Source organism: Saimiri boliviensis, chromosome 12 (genome assembly GCF_048565385.1).
Source record: "Saimiri boliviensis isolate mSaiBol1 chromosome 12, mSaiBol1.pri, whole genome shotgun sequence".
NCBI classification, from domain to species: domain Eukaryota; kingdom Metazoa; phylum Chordata; class Mammalia; order Primates; family Cebidae; genus Saimiri; species Saimiri boliviensis.
Genome location: NC_133460.1, coordinates 111,211,521 through 111,224,623, shown reverse-complemented (window position 1 = coordinate 111,224,623; position 13,103 = coordinate 111,211,521). Strand labels below are relative to the sequence as shown.

Here is a 13,103-nt window from a genome sequence, read left to right as displayed (position 1 = left end):
CAGTTGCCACAACTGAGTAGCTGTCACTGGTATCTAGCAGGGAGAGGCCAGGAATGCTGCTGACATCCTGTGCTGCCTGCACAGGGCAGCCCCCACAAGAGCTATCTAGTCCCACATGTCAACAGTGCTGAGGTCGAAAAAGCCTACCTTACTGAAACCACCCCAGCCTTAAAGTCTTGTAAGAGGCACACACTATACTGCTCAGGCCTCCTGGCATCAGGCAGGGAAGGGGGGCCCCTACAGCAGCCTAGCCTGGCACACCAAGCTGCTGACTATTCTTGGCAACAGCCAGTGAGGAGGTTATAATGAGGCATCCACATAGGTCTTTTTTCAACATTTCCTGCATATTAGAAACTCAGTGATAGCAACAGATCGGAGAAGTTTGCTTCATGGGAAACTTTTCACTCCATTCATATTGCAAAGGGGAATTTTGAATCAACAGTGAAGGATTAGAAGGCGGACATAAAATTACCCTTCACTAACATCAGTACGTTAGCAAGTGTGGGATGTAGATAGCCTGACGTATCATCAGAGTTCAGCTTCTGTTACTTTGGAAGCTAAAGCTCATACAGTCTTTAACACAACCAAGCAACAGTGAGTCAGGACATCCAGGGGAGGTTCAGGGAATGAGCTGTTCAGCCTAAACCTACGTAACATTCTGTGGGTGATAAAAAAAAAAAAAAAAAAAGAAAAAGAAAAAAAACTATTAGAACACTGTCTAACATCACTGAAATAATTTAAATGAATTTAGCTGTACATCCAGAACTCCTGTAAAAAGTGACATTAAAAGTGACTGAACAAGTCTGTGAAGGACAGAAATCTGTCTTTTCAGGAATTACTTGAGTGGTCACTGTTTTGAAGTGGCTCAACCATTACTCTAAATGAATCCCAACATATCAGCCACTAGTCCACGTGCTAAAAGAACTGAGCGACCAAGCACCACAGGAATTTGCCAAGATTTAGGAGGACTCATTAGGCAGTGGGTGGAGGCACTGTGATCACTCTGGTTATCTCATACGAACAGGGAAAATGCATGACGACTCATAGAAAACTTTTACTGCAGATGCAGTGATTTTACAGACGGGTGATTTTGGTGGCATCTTCAGAGATGTGGCCCTCTGTAGCCCGCAGACCTGACTGTCACCCCTGTATAAATGGGAGATGCATCCTGGAAGAGGTGGTATTTGAGGAAGAGTGGAGTTTTAGATCTCTTTTTCTTGATTTTTAAAATCACTCCCTTTGACAAAGTGGTCACAATGGCAAAACATCTCTACAACAGCCAGACCTTTGCTGCAAACAGAAGTTACCCCAGAAGGCTTAGCAAGGAGGTCCCAGGGCAGTCTGCAGAGTAGCATTTCGGCTGGACTCCCAGTGCCTCCCAAAGCCTTTATTTCATTGAGTCCTGTCAATGAAATAAACTAGTGTGAAACTCAAGAAATGAACTATTCAAATAAAGATTGCACTGTGACTACCAAGATGAACATACAGAGCTCATCAAATGCTGTTTCCTAAATTCCCTATCGTGTTATAATGGAAATAACTAAAGTTTAACAATTATTCTTATGGTGGTTATTATGTTGGATAAGAGCTTTGTGAGGTTGTAGGAAGAGATGATAAAGGGAGCTCACTTCTGGTCCATTAATTGAAAAAATCAATGGGGAAATCATAAAAAGTGACAGGTACCTAACTCAAACATGTTATTTTTTAATTTGAATCACATGAATTGAAATCTTACATTTATAGGATTTCAAGTTATGGCAGCCTTCTGAGGTGAGGCCCAGATGTTTTCTTTGAAGGTGGGCACCCCCACTATGATTCTGAGTTATCTTCCATGAGCCATACCAATATTCCTGTCTTTAGAGTGGAGCAAAGTCCTGTGGCAGAATCTGAGATCAGAATCCTCTGGATCCATACTTGGCCTGCCCCTACCTTTTTCACTCAAGATTTTGTGGCACCCCGCTCTTTCCAAAGCATTGAACTCATAGCAATGACGATCCTCTCATGCCTCCTTGGTTTGAACACCATTCAATAGCTACATCATTTCAGTCGTGAGTACTAATTGTATAAACAGGTCCAGGAACAAATCTAGCATCCTCTTGGTAAGCACGAAGCTTGAGAAGTAAGAACAGAGGGTCACAGGCCGACAGAGAAGTCAGTTAGTTAAGGGTCCCAGCGTCATGAGTGCAGTACACACCATGGAAGGACACGGCCATGTGGTTAATCTGTCGTTCATCTGTCAGGTAAGAGGGTTTCTGTAATCCTATCTGACTACCAAAGACTGGATTACTAGGAGGATACTTGGACTGGCTCTGGGAAGCCACGGGTCTGTCTGATCCTGCCCTGGTGGCTGAGAGTTGCTGATACACAGGGACAGGTCACTTCACTGAGCAAAGAGAAAGGGGAGGATGAGCAATGGGGATTGAGCTGGATGACTTCTCAGCTTGCAGTCAGCCCTGTGAGTCAACCCCCAAATGTCAAAACCTTCTTTAAGAATAGAAGTTTCTTTGGTAGAAAAGTGTTCAGAACCCAGTGAGTCCTTGGCCAGGAGAAATCACTTATTCAGGTGACCCTATAGCAGTGTACATGGGTGGCCACAGCACCTCAGAAGTCTAGACTCAAAGGGAGCCAGAGGGTGTCTCCAAATTTTAAAGGCGTTAACGAATCTAAGTCCATGTCTTGTCCTCGCCATGAAAACTTGCAGGCACGTCCTCCTTGAATTCGTGCATACGACTCTGTAGGAGAGATAGTCCCAGCAGCAGGGGAGAGGGTGGCTCAGGTCAGAGTCCTTGCGGTCTGATCAAAGCCTGGCTCTTAGGTGCAAGGGCCTGAATCCAGGAGTTCAGGAACTTTCCTGTGAGTCCCTACACCACTGTTACCTGCCCCCTTCTCCATACACACCATGGGATGCCTGGAACACCCTGGGATTGGGTAGCTTAAAGGAATTTCAAAATAAAGAAATCTTAGAATGTCACATGACTGTGGTTGTCCCAGAGGCTTGAGAACACGTGGGGCCATCATAGCTGCCAGCGTCCACATGTTGCAATTTGTCATACCCTGCTTTCTGGAAGGCCGAACGCCCTGGAGGGCAATGAATTTGACCCTGCCTGTCTTGCATTTAAACACTGCTTTTCACGCGAAACCCAATTACCCTCTCCTAGCAGCATAGCTATCCACCGTGTTTCCAGTAATGCCTGGCCCAGGGAGATGAAAAGAGTCCTGTGTTCAAGGCCTGGCTGCCTGAGGCTTTAGCAACATGGTCCTGTAACAAATGCGTGCCTTGGCCATGCAAGGCGGGACATATTTCTCTATGAAAAATAATTCTGTCATGGAAATATAGAGGACTAGAAAAAAGCATCCAAAGGACAAAAGGTCTTGAGGCAATTTCAGGGGGGGAAGAAACCACCAGTACGACAAGCGACAGGTTAGAAAATGAGCCCATGAGAGCCTGCAAGGCTGGGGCTGAGCTTCTGCCCTCTCTCTTGAGTGGGCGTCTGTTCAGTCTCCGGGTCCTCTGGGGTTGCACTAAGAGATCATCAAGGTCCCTTCCAGATCTAAAAAGGAACTGCTTTTTACAATTATGCAAGGGATGGAACTATGGGCTTCAGGAGAGACTGCACAGAAGGGTAAAAGTGTGGAGAGTCACAAGGCATTTCTCAGCTGAAAACATCCTCTCCTATACTGGCAAATCTATTTAGTCAGAGCTGAGCAACACTTCTTCAGCAGAGGATCGATGGGCCTTCTCCTAGACCACTGACACCCCAAGTGCCAAAAGTGGTATTTTTGAAGGATTTTGAGATGGCTGACACTTACATTTTCCCCTAAGATGACAGACATCACTTCAGTTGTGAGCTAGACCAATTGTGATACTCTAATTAAAACCATCTCAGCATGAAAGAAGATTAAAAGAGATTCGAGTTTCGGTTTTCTTGAATAAAACTTTTCAGGCTTATCTTCCATATTTCTTGTCAAAATGTGCTGTAATTATTTCAGAAAATGTTTTATGGATAAATTACTAATATAATCTTTGCTCATAAGCAGTTGAGATTTTTTCTATCCAGCCCTATTTTGGTAATTCTTTTGTCAGACTAATCTGATGAGTCACACCACTGATGAGTCACCTTTTGTTCAGATGTGCTTTCAGAAAGGAACACATCCGGCAAACCAGCCATTCTTTTACTGAAATGGTTAATTTGTAAAATAATACTGCAACAAAATGGCCTGCATCCCAATTTGTACATTTTCATGAAAGTAACATGTGCCAACTGCAATCCAAAGGCTTTTGGAGATGCAAGCAAGATTTAAAAGATAACAGGAATTCTGACTCAGATTAATTAAACAGCATCTTTCCCAGAATTTAGAATCTTCTTGTAAAGTGGTAGAATTCTTACCATTAGTTCCAAACTGAGTGACCACAGCCTCCCGGAGCACGCTGTGCCTGCTTCATTTCTGGACCACACAAAGTGGCCTCAAGTGACACTAATCTTTCTGCAGTGGATCAATGAGTGGGCTCAGAACCTGACTGGATGAGGATGCCACAGGGCTCTGTGCCACTTGTCTGCCACCACAGAGAGGGGGAGCTTGTGAAATGCCTTGCCATGGATGCCATGCTTTCACCGTGTGATATGATCTGTGACATATCATATCATGTCAAGGACAGGTGGAGTTTTAAACAACCACTTTGATAGAAATGCCGGAGCCCCTTCCATTTAGGGAGCTGATGGGCATTGATTGCACAGGTATTTTTCAAGGGAACTCCCAAGAGACAAGCTCTGCACCAGGCACCGGGAGACTGGGAGGAGGGTGAAGCTGGTGAAAACAACTCCATGCATGCCCCTTACCCTGAGACCCTGGGGTGAGAGTCAGGACAGAGCTGCAGCGAGAGGGAGCCCTCTGTACTGAAGGTGGGAGCCACAGGTGCAAGGACGTAAAAGACAGGTGAGGAAGAGGTGAAGGAAGCCAGGGTGCCGGACCCAGCAAAGCAGATGCCAAAGAAAACAAGACAATTGTGGAGGGGGGCCACGTTAGTGAGGATTTCGACGGGCTCTCTAGGGCCCTCCAGGCTAGACAGTTAGGAACAACTGGCAGGAACTAGGGGGGAAACAGACAAAGCATCCCCAAGGATAGAAGGGAAACCTCAAGACCTGTGAACGCTCCCCCTTAGAGCAGCTGGAGAACTTCCCCGTCAAGCAGAATCTCAGACTGCTTCTCAAGTAGGAAGCTCCAAAAGAATGCAAATGACTGGAGGATTTCAGGAAAGATGAGGAAAATAGCTAATATGAGATTGAATGAAGAACCCACGAAAGCAATGGGATGCATTTTCTCAAACCATCCTTGGTAATATATTGCATCACCAATAAGACCACAAAACAGAGGGTGCAGAGAGTTCTAGATAAAGTCACGCACGCTGGCACTTCACTGATTCTGTGTGTATTGAAAAAAGAAAGACGGTCAGGGTAGTGCACAATCAACACAGCCGGCAGAACGCGGCGCCTCCTGACTGATGGAGGCCTGTTGTGAAGAGTGGTAATTGCATTTGTATGCAGAGTCTGTGCCAATTCCAGCCTGTCCAGAGCCCACTTGGAGTGGAGTCTGTAGCCTTTGTCATTCAGCGATTACCTCTTCATGGAAGTAGCCTTCCCAGTCCTGCTTCAGTGACCACCACCTGTGCATATTAAGTTCTTTAGCAGCCTGAACTGAGGTGGGGGAAATTCACCTTTTGCCTACCGTAGTGCCCCGTTCCTAGTATTTCTGATGAGTGACAGGGTGGGAAGATGACAGAAAGGAATCCCTGGATAACATCTTACACAGCGTTATTCTGTGTTAAGGAAATATTTTTGTTTAATGCAGTCGGGGAAAAAAAAGAATGATTTTGACAGACCTCAAAATTCTTCTTGAAAATTCCCAAAGCTAATAATCTATGTTTATTCTTTTCTATTTGAAATCTAAAAATAGATTATTTATGTTCCCTGAATATAGTATGTACGGATGTAGGTTTTAGTCATTTTTACTAATGTTTAGTAACACCTTAATTCTTTTATTTAGATAATATAAAACTGATTACAGCCATAAAACTGAAAGCTGACTACCCATCTCAACATATTGTTTGTAAAACATCAGTTAAAATTCATTCAGCAGAGAAAGGCTAATCATACCAATATTCGCAGCCACGGGTTATAACCCAAGGTTAAAGTGAAGGGGGCATTTACCAATATCCAAAACAGCACGAGGGGGCAATGCTGTCAGTTTCATGGGAAGATAAATATAATTCATTTTTAGATGAATATGGAGATTTTTCTAGGTCTAAATACGGAATGCAGTCCTTGCCACGTTGTCCAGAGCTGGGTTGGATGAAATTCCATGGGGAATAGCGTGACTAGGGAATTCAGTGGTGCAGGGTCCCTGGGGCAGGCTCTTCCTCACAGAAAGGCATCTTGAAAGAACCTCCTAAGAGAAGTGACCTCCTGCAGGAATGTGCAGGCTGGCGTTTAGACCAGTCACTGGTGACACCAGACAACACACACAAGGAGCTAATGGTTTTCGTGTGTGACAAGAACCATCATTGCTGCATTTAGTGGAGATGACGCTCTCAGTGGGTATCACGATGGAGCGGGAGCCCCTGACCACATATAGAAACCAGAGCTCCAGGCTGGTGGCCCCAGGGGGCAGGGTGGCTTTGTAGCCTTCACTCCAACACTGGGAGCCCAAGATATCACCTGGCTCTCTAGACATAAGGATTTCCATCTTCAAAAGCAGAAGGGCAGACAAGATGATGGCCCTGGTCATGGGAGCCCACTCAGGGTTGGGTTGGCCATGAGGGACTCACAGCAACCAGCTTAGAACACGACAGCCCTGCGTCGTCTCCTTTTCAATGCAGTTACAACACAGTTTCTGCCAAAAGTTGGAAACCTGGCTGCTCTTCGCTGAGGTCAGGAATAGCAGTGTACTGCAGGCTATCTCTCAGAAAGGACTGACTCCTCCGTGATCATGTCCCTTCTTCCTGACTTCCTAGGGGGATGGCATAACATACGTTTAATAGACATGTGGCACCTCTGTTAGTCATGTGGTCTCACGGAGGACTTAGGATGGGCAGAGGTAATCCAGATGACGTGGGTCTGCCTCTGCTCCTCAGTGGCACCATTTTACAGGAGGCCAGGCTCTCTGATGCCTGTGCATCTGCCCTGCCCTCAGACCCAGGCACCTAGATGAGGCTTAGGCCCCAGAGTGGCGTGTGCACTCCAGAGAGTGTTCAGGTAAGACGGGCGCCCAAGATACAGCTCCAGTCAGGCAATGGTCAGGGAAGACATCCAAGACGCATTCAGAAAGCTCAACTCATCATCTGACTACAACCTAGGATCCTTCGACATAAAATATACAGCTAGGATATCTGGCGAATGCTTTTTAAAAAAAAAAACCATCATCATAATTTCCTTGTCATAGTTTACCAGGAAAAGGGGACAGATCTTATAGTTTGAGTATTAATATGATTGATTAGCCATTTATTCTGATATTTTAAGCCTGACAGTGATACCATAAACATTGATTAATGTACCTACTATGTAAAATAGTGGTAAAGGAAGGATACAAAGTTATGCTAAATCGTTTCTGTGTTTAAAGTGTTGAAAAGCTAGTAACTACAAATTACTGATATTTAAACTATTAGGATGAAATCCATATATAATATAGATAATATAGGTATATGATATAGGAATAGTATATAACAACTTATATAGACAGAACAGAATTATACAAATGTATAAATTTAAAATAAAAACAGAAAATAGGGTGGCAGCGTTTTGCTGAGATTAGAAGTGAGAGGATTTGGTTCAGTTCATGAGTTTATTGCAATTCAACAAATAGAGCACGTTCGGAGCCGGCACTGTGCTAAATGCACCGCAGACAAAGATGAATTAAATACGGTCCAGCCCTCAATTAGTTCACAGACCTGGGGAAAACAGCTACGATCCCACAGGAGACAGGCTCTCGTAGAAACCTACAGAGAATGCTGCCAGAGCAGCAACTCATCCCAGAGGTGCATGGATGAGGCAGGAGGGAGGGTGGACTTCGTTATTCTAGAAAATCCACAGAAAGAAGGGCTGACGTGTGACCTAGGTTCTGAAGGACACGCAGGAATTTGAGAAGGAGTTTGCCAGTTTTCCTAAGGTGACTCTGGTAACTGGTGTGGGAGAGAATGCAGAGTGAGGAAGACTTAGCTGTTTCCATGGCCAAGGAGAAAACTGCTGGAGTTCTGGCCTAGAGCAGTGGAAGGTGAGCAGAGAGGAAGGGCACTGGGTGTTGTTAAGGGTAAATCCACTCAGCCCAGCGATGCAGAGGCAGCAGCAGCAAGTCGAGCTTGACTCCAGGGTCTGCAGTCATCCAGGAGATCAACGGGGGCTGCAGGCTGAGTGTGGAAGGACAGAGGTGCAGGTTGAAGGAGAGATCTGGTTTTGGACATGCTGGATTTCCAGTACCCCTTGGATATGCACACGGAGACGTGTTCAGAAGAGAACAACAAATATTTGGGATCCTGGTTTTTCTACTGCCTGGAGAAGTGGTCAGGGTCGCATACATACACCAGGGCCCAGAAAGGACTTCCCTAAATTTACCTCACATGCCAGAGGGAGAGTCAGATCTGGGATCTGGACCCTAACTTTCAGCTTCCTGCGGACAATGTTGGGGTCGCCCATGGCGCTCACATAAAGCCGGATAAGTTGGCACCAACTTCAGTTGACATAAATTGTTGTGCTTTGGTGACGTGACTGGTCCTATCTAAAGTTACACAATAAAAGCCAGCCCATATCCTGGTGTGCCTGCTTTCCTGGGCCTAGGCCTTGTTCCAAGAGACCCCCTTGTGAAGCAGGAGCGCATCTCGGCCATTATTTCACAGCCAGGGAAGCTCAGGTCCCCAAGGTGAGGTGATTTATCCACAGTGACAGGGCGTGAGTCAGCGCAGAGCCACAGTTAGCACTGGAGAGACTACGAGATCTAATTCAAAGAGGATTCAAGGCAGAGGCCTCTGACCTGCTGGCCACCACGCCACATGGCCCTGTCAAGGCTGGAGACCCCAAAGACTAAGGATTTTCTTCCCTTCCAGAAAATAAGCAAGCTCCAGGGCACCAGACTGTCCTGCTTTTAACTCTTAACTGATACACACGGGTGACGGAAGAAGGCGACTTTTAAAAATGTGTTCCTCTTAAATTATCTTGAGGATTCAGTGACAGCTTGCTAAAGAAACTGTGGCAGGGCCTGAGTATTTATAGGAGCATGAGACAAACAGAGAATAAGCTGGAGAAGCAGGAACGATGGTGCCCTGCAAATCACATGCGGCGGCGGGGAGAAGTGTTACTACAAAGCCTAGCACAGTCTCCGGGAAGAAAATAAAGCTTGGGTGCAGGCGGGGGAGAGCAGCCTGGGATGTAGGGCAGAGTCTTCTTTCTTTGGAAATGTACAGAATAATCATGTTGTAAGAAAGTCCCCACACTTAAAACTTTCATTTTAAAAAGGAAAAGACCAACCACTAAATTAAATCTACTCTCAGTTGCTTTTATCATGCATCACAGGGAGTTACCAAGAGCCCAGCAAGGGCGCCCCAGCCCGAGGGCACAGAGTGTTAGGGGGGATGGCTCCCTTATCCAGAGGGAGAATGGGGATGCAGGCAGGGACAGGGCTGCAAAGGTAAATCCCCACAGTTTCAGGGATTCGCGTCTTGTCAACATCCCCAGCCATCCAGGGATCTTCCCTTCTCAGCCAGCAAAATCTGCAGCCTGTGTTTGACTCAGGTGTTTACAGGACAGAACACCCGGCACAGGTAAGGCTGGCCTGGCTCCAGCCGCTTCAGACTCATGCTTTGAATCTCAAGAATCAGGACTTTCTCCATGCTCCTCCCAAGGAGTAAGAATTCCTCAGGACATGGACACTCCCCTGTTCATGCATTACAAATACCAGATCCCTCCAGCAGGAGGCAGCAGCACCACCCACGGCCTCCTGCCGGCTGAGCTGCTGGAGAGTGAGCCCAGGGTCACAGGGTGGCTGTGCAAAGCCCCAGTCCCGTCCTGAGAAACCCCAAGGTTTGGAGCCCCGACTTCCCGTCTGCCTGTGTGGCTGTAGGATGAGCCCCGGCGCTGGCGCCGTTCTGGGGAAGCAGGGCCACGCAGCGCATCTCGAAGCCCGGTACCTTGACAGTGCTGAGAATAAACATCACCCAGAAAACATCAGGCTAGACCTCCACCTCCTGTCCACAGGAAAGTGAAGAGGGGATAAAGTAACACTCACACTCTCCCTTAGCACAGCGACAGTGGCAGCTGGCCACTCACAGGCAGACCCTGCTGGCCCCACCCGCCCTATCCAAGATCTTACTGCAGAATCCTAGAAGACGGGAAGGAGGGGATCAAGGCATGGGAGCCAGGATCCAAAAAGATCCTGGGGTGTGTTTTGCAGAAAATGCTTCAGGATCTTTGGTCAGTTCAGATAGAATGGAACCAGACGACAGTTCCATTCAACAGGACCCGAGGAGCTGGGACCACAAAAGTGCATCATCACGCCTGGCTACATTTTGTATTTTTAGTAGAGATGGGGTTTCACCATGTTGGCCAGGCTGGTCTCAAACTCCTGATCTCAAGTCATCCGCTCTTCTTGGCCTCCCAAAGGGCCAAGATGACAGGCGTGAGCCACAGCACCTGGCCAGAATTTGCCTTTTAAGTCTCTGCTCTCTTTCATTAATTCGAACAGTATTACTTAGGCAACTGCCATGACCCAGGCCCTGCTGTAGTTGCTGGGAACAGAAAGAGGATGGCGGTATGCCAACCCTGGTTACGGTGCCTGCATTCGGGAAGAGCCATTTGGGAAGATGCAGGCAAATAATACGGAAACCAGGAATTACTTGTGGTTAGTCCGAAAACAAAAGAAATAAGAAAGGATGGATTGGGCCACCTTGTGGGAGGTGGTCAGACAACAGGGAGGTTATGCGGACCTGAGAAACAGTGGGCCAAGGAGTGCCAGCCATGCCGTGAGCCCAGAAGAGTGCTTCGGGTGGGGAGAATGTGGCATCCATGAAGCAGGTAGCAGCAGACAAAAGATGTGGCCCCCGGCAGGACAAGCACCACTCCTACCATGGGTCTGCCAGGCAGCAGGAAGGGGAAGCTGAAGCCGGAGCCATCCTCCACCAGGCAGGCCCCCAGGCACTATCTGGACAAACCCCTGTCTCCCACACAGAGGGAGGTCTGTGTGTAGGGGAGTCGCAGTGCCCTGGAACACCCCCTGGCAGCTTTTCTCCAAGTCCGATACTCTAACCAGAAGAGCAGCTGTTACTGTCTTCTGACCATTAACTGTTAAGACCAAAGGGACCTTTGTTCAGTGTCAGCCAGAGTTGGCCAGAGTGTTAACCTTCGGATGCTGCCCACTCCGGTCATGTTTCTGCTTCAGATTCAACCCAGAGACAGACTCAGTCTCGACACTTGCTGTGTCAGACTCAATACAGAGACCTGGTATATTAGACTCAACCTAGAGGCTTGGTGTGCTCCTTCCCCAAGAAAAGGCCTTCAGCAGGAAGCAGTATCCAGAACGGTGCACATTATTCCTCCCCATCTCTGCACACTCTGCCTGGCTGATGCACAAGCATCATCCCACAAGCGGGTCCACTGAAACTCACATGTGACAGACAGATACGGAGATGGGCTGGGGGATGGACCTCGAGGTCACCTTGCCAGCCACCACGGCAGGCGTTTCCAAGTGGACACTCACAGACTCACAAGTGCCTGCCACCAAGGAACCTCCCTCTGGTTGCAGATTCCCAGGGCAGTGTAATGGGGAGTGCAAACAGGAATCAACTCGACAGATAAAGTTGAGTCATTTTGTTAACAAGAAACCAGATTAGATTACTCTGTGATTACATGGTTCCTTAGTGTGATAAATTGGCTAATAACAGGATTCCCAATGTAGTTGCTTAATGGGAATTCAATAATTATAGGTAGCCAGAATTGTACTGTTAGCCTAGGAGACGCTAGCACACCTTCTCTCTGTTCTAATCTGGGGCTGTTGAAATGGTTACAATCTGGAGAACATACCTCCAATATTACCGAAGTACCTTGGTAAAATTACGCTTCTGTAGCTGATATACCATATATTCACAGACTCGACTAACAGCCTCGTTTTCCTTGTTAACGGTCCAAGTTGAAGAGATCCCTAATAGATATCTTTATTGCTTAGCTCTTGTTTCCATATAAAAATTAGTGATCAACAGATAATAATGACACAATAATATTTAAGTTTAGGAGTTTAGGAGGCTCTTTCATGGGCATTTTTTGGTGGGGACAGATCTTTACCACAATTCAGTAAGAGCCAAGGAAGGAACTATTCTCTCCCCTTGAAGTGAAAGAATTGAAGTTTAACGAGCCCCTGACTCCCAAACCAGCATCAGGCGGAAAAGGCGGGGCAGAAATCCCGTATTCCTTCTAGTGTAGCACATCACAGAACTCAGCCCCAAATTTCACTAATGCAGCATAGCCTTAGACTGCGCTTCTCACAATTGTCCTTAGGAGGAACTACGCCTCCATTACCACATAGTCTGAATTATTAAGACTTAAATTCATGAGATTTTATTCTACCTCCTATAAATTAGGGCATAACTCAAAGAGGCCCTTTGAAAGAATAGAAAAAGATAACTTGTTTTGGGAGCAGGAGGTCACTAGTCATAAACTTCCCTGACAATTTTTTTTTTAATTTTTTTAGTAATATTAGAGTCTTTGACAATGAGAAAAATGGAACAGTGGATTTAAAACATGAAATGGCCCATTAGATGGGTCTTGAACTTGTTTAAAAACTCCACATAATATAGCTTGGCTGTTTTGTCTTTCCAAAATGTCAAAATTTGTCTAGGATTAATGGTTCTCTAAATCAATAGGATTTCATGTTTATAAATGGTTTACGGTTCCACTGGTTATAAAATGTTATGAGCTCATGCATTATCATCAATGCTGAGCCTTTACTGAAATCTACTGACATTTAGTCTGGCATCCAGACCAGACATGGAAGGAGGACAGAGTGGAATCCTCCCAAGACCTGGCCCAGACCACTGAGGTTCCTAGGAGGGGCAGCAGGGATCACCACAG

The 13,103-nt window shown here is 46.4% G+C and overlaps 2 protein-coding genes across 6 annotated transcripts in view; one reads left to right on the top strand and one right to left on the bottom strand.

Moving 5' to 3' along the window:
* DOCK1 (dedicator of cytokinesis 1) overlaps positions 1-13,103 on the bottom strand; it is a 535,347-nt gene that overhangs the window by 298,683 nt on the left and 223,561 nt on the right. The gene's annotated exons all lie outside the window — the stretch shown is intronic.
* The window catches only part of INSYN2A (inhibitory synaptic factor 2A), a 59,854-nt gene that overhangs the window by 43,063 nt on the left and 3,688 nt on the right, over positions 1-13,103 (top strand). The window lies entirely within an intron of this gene.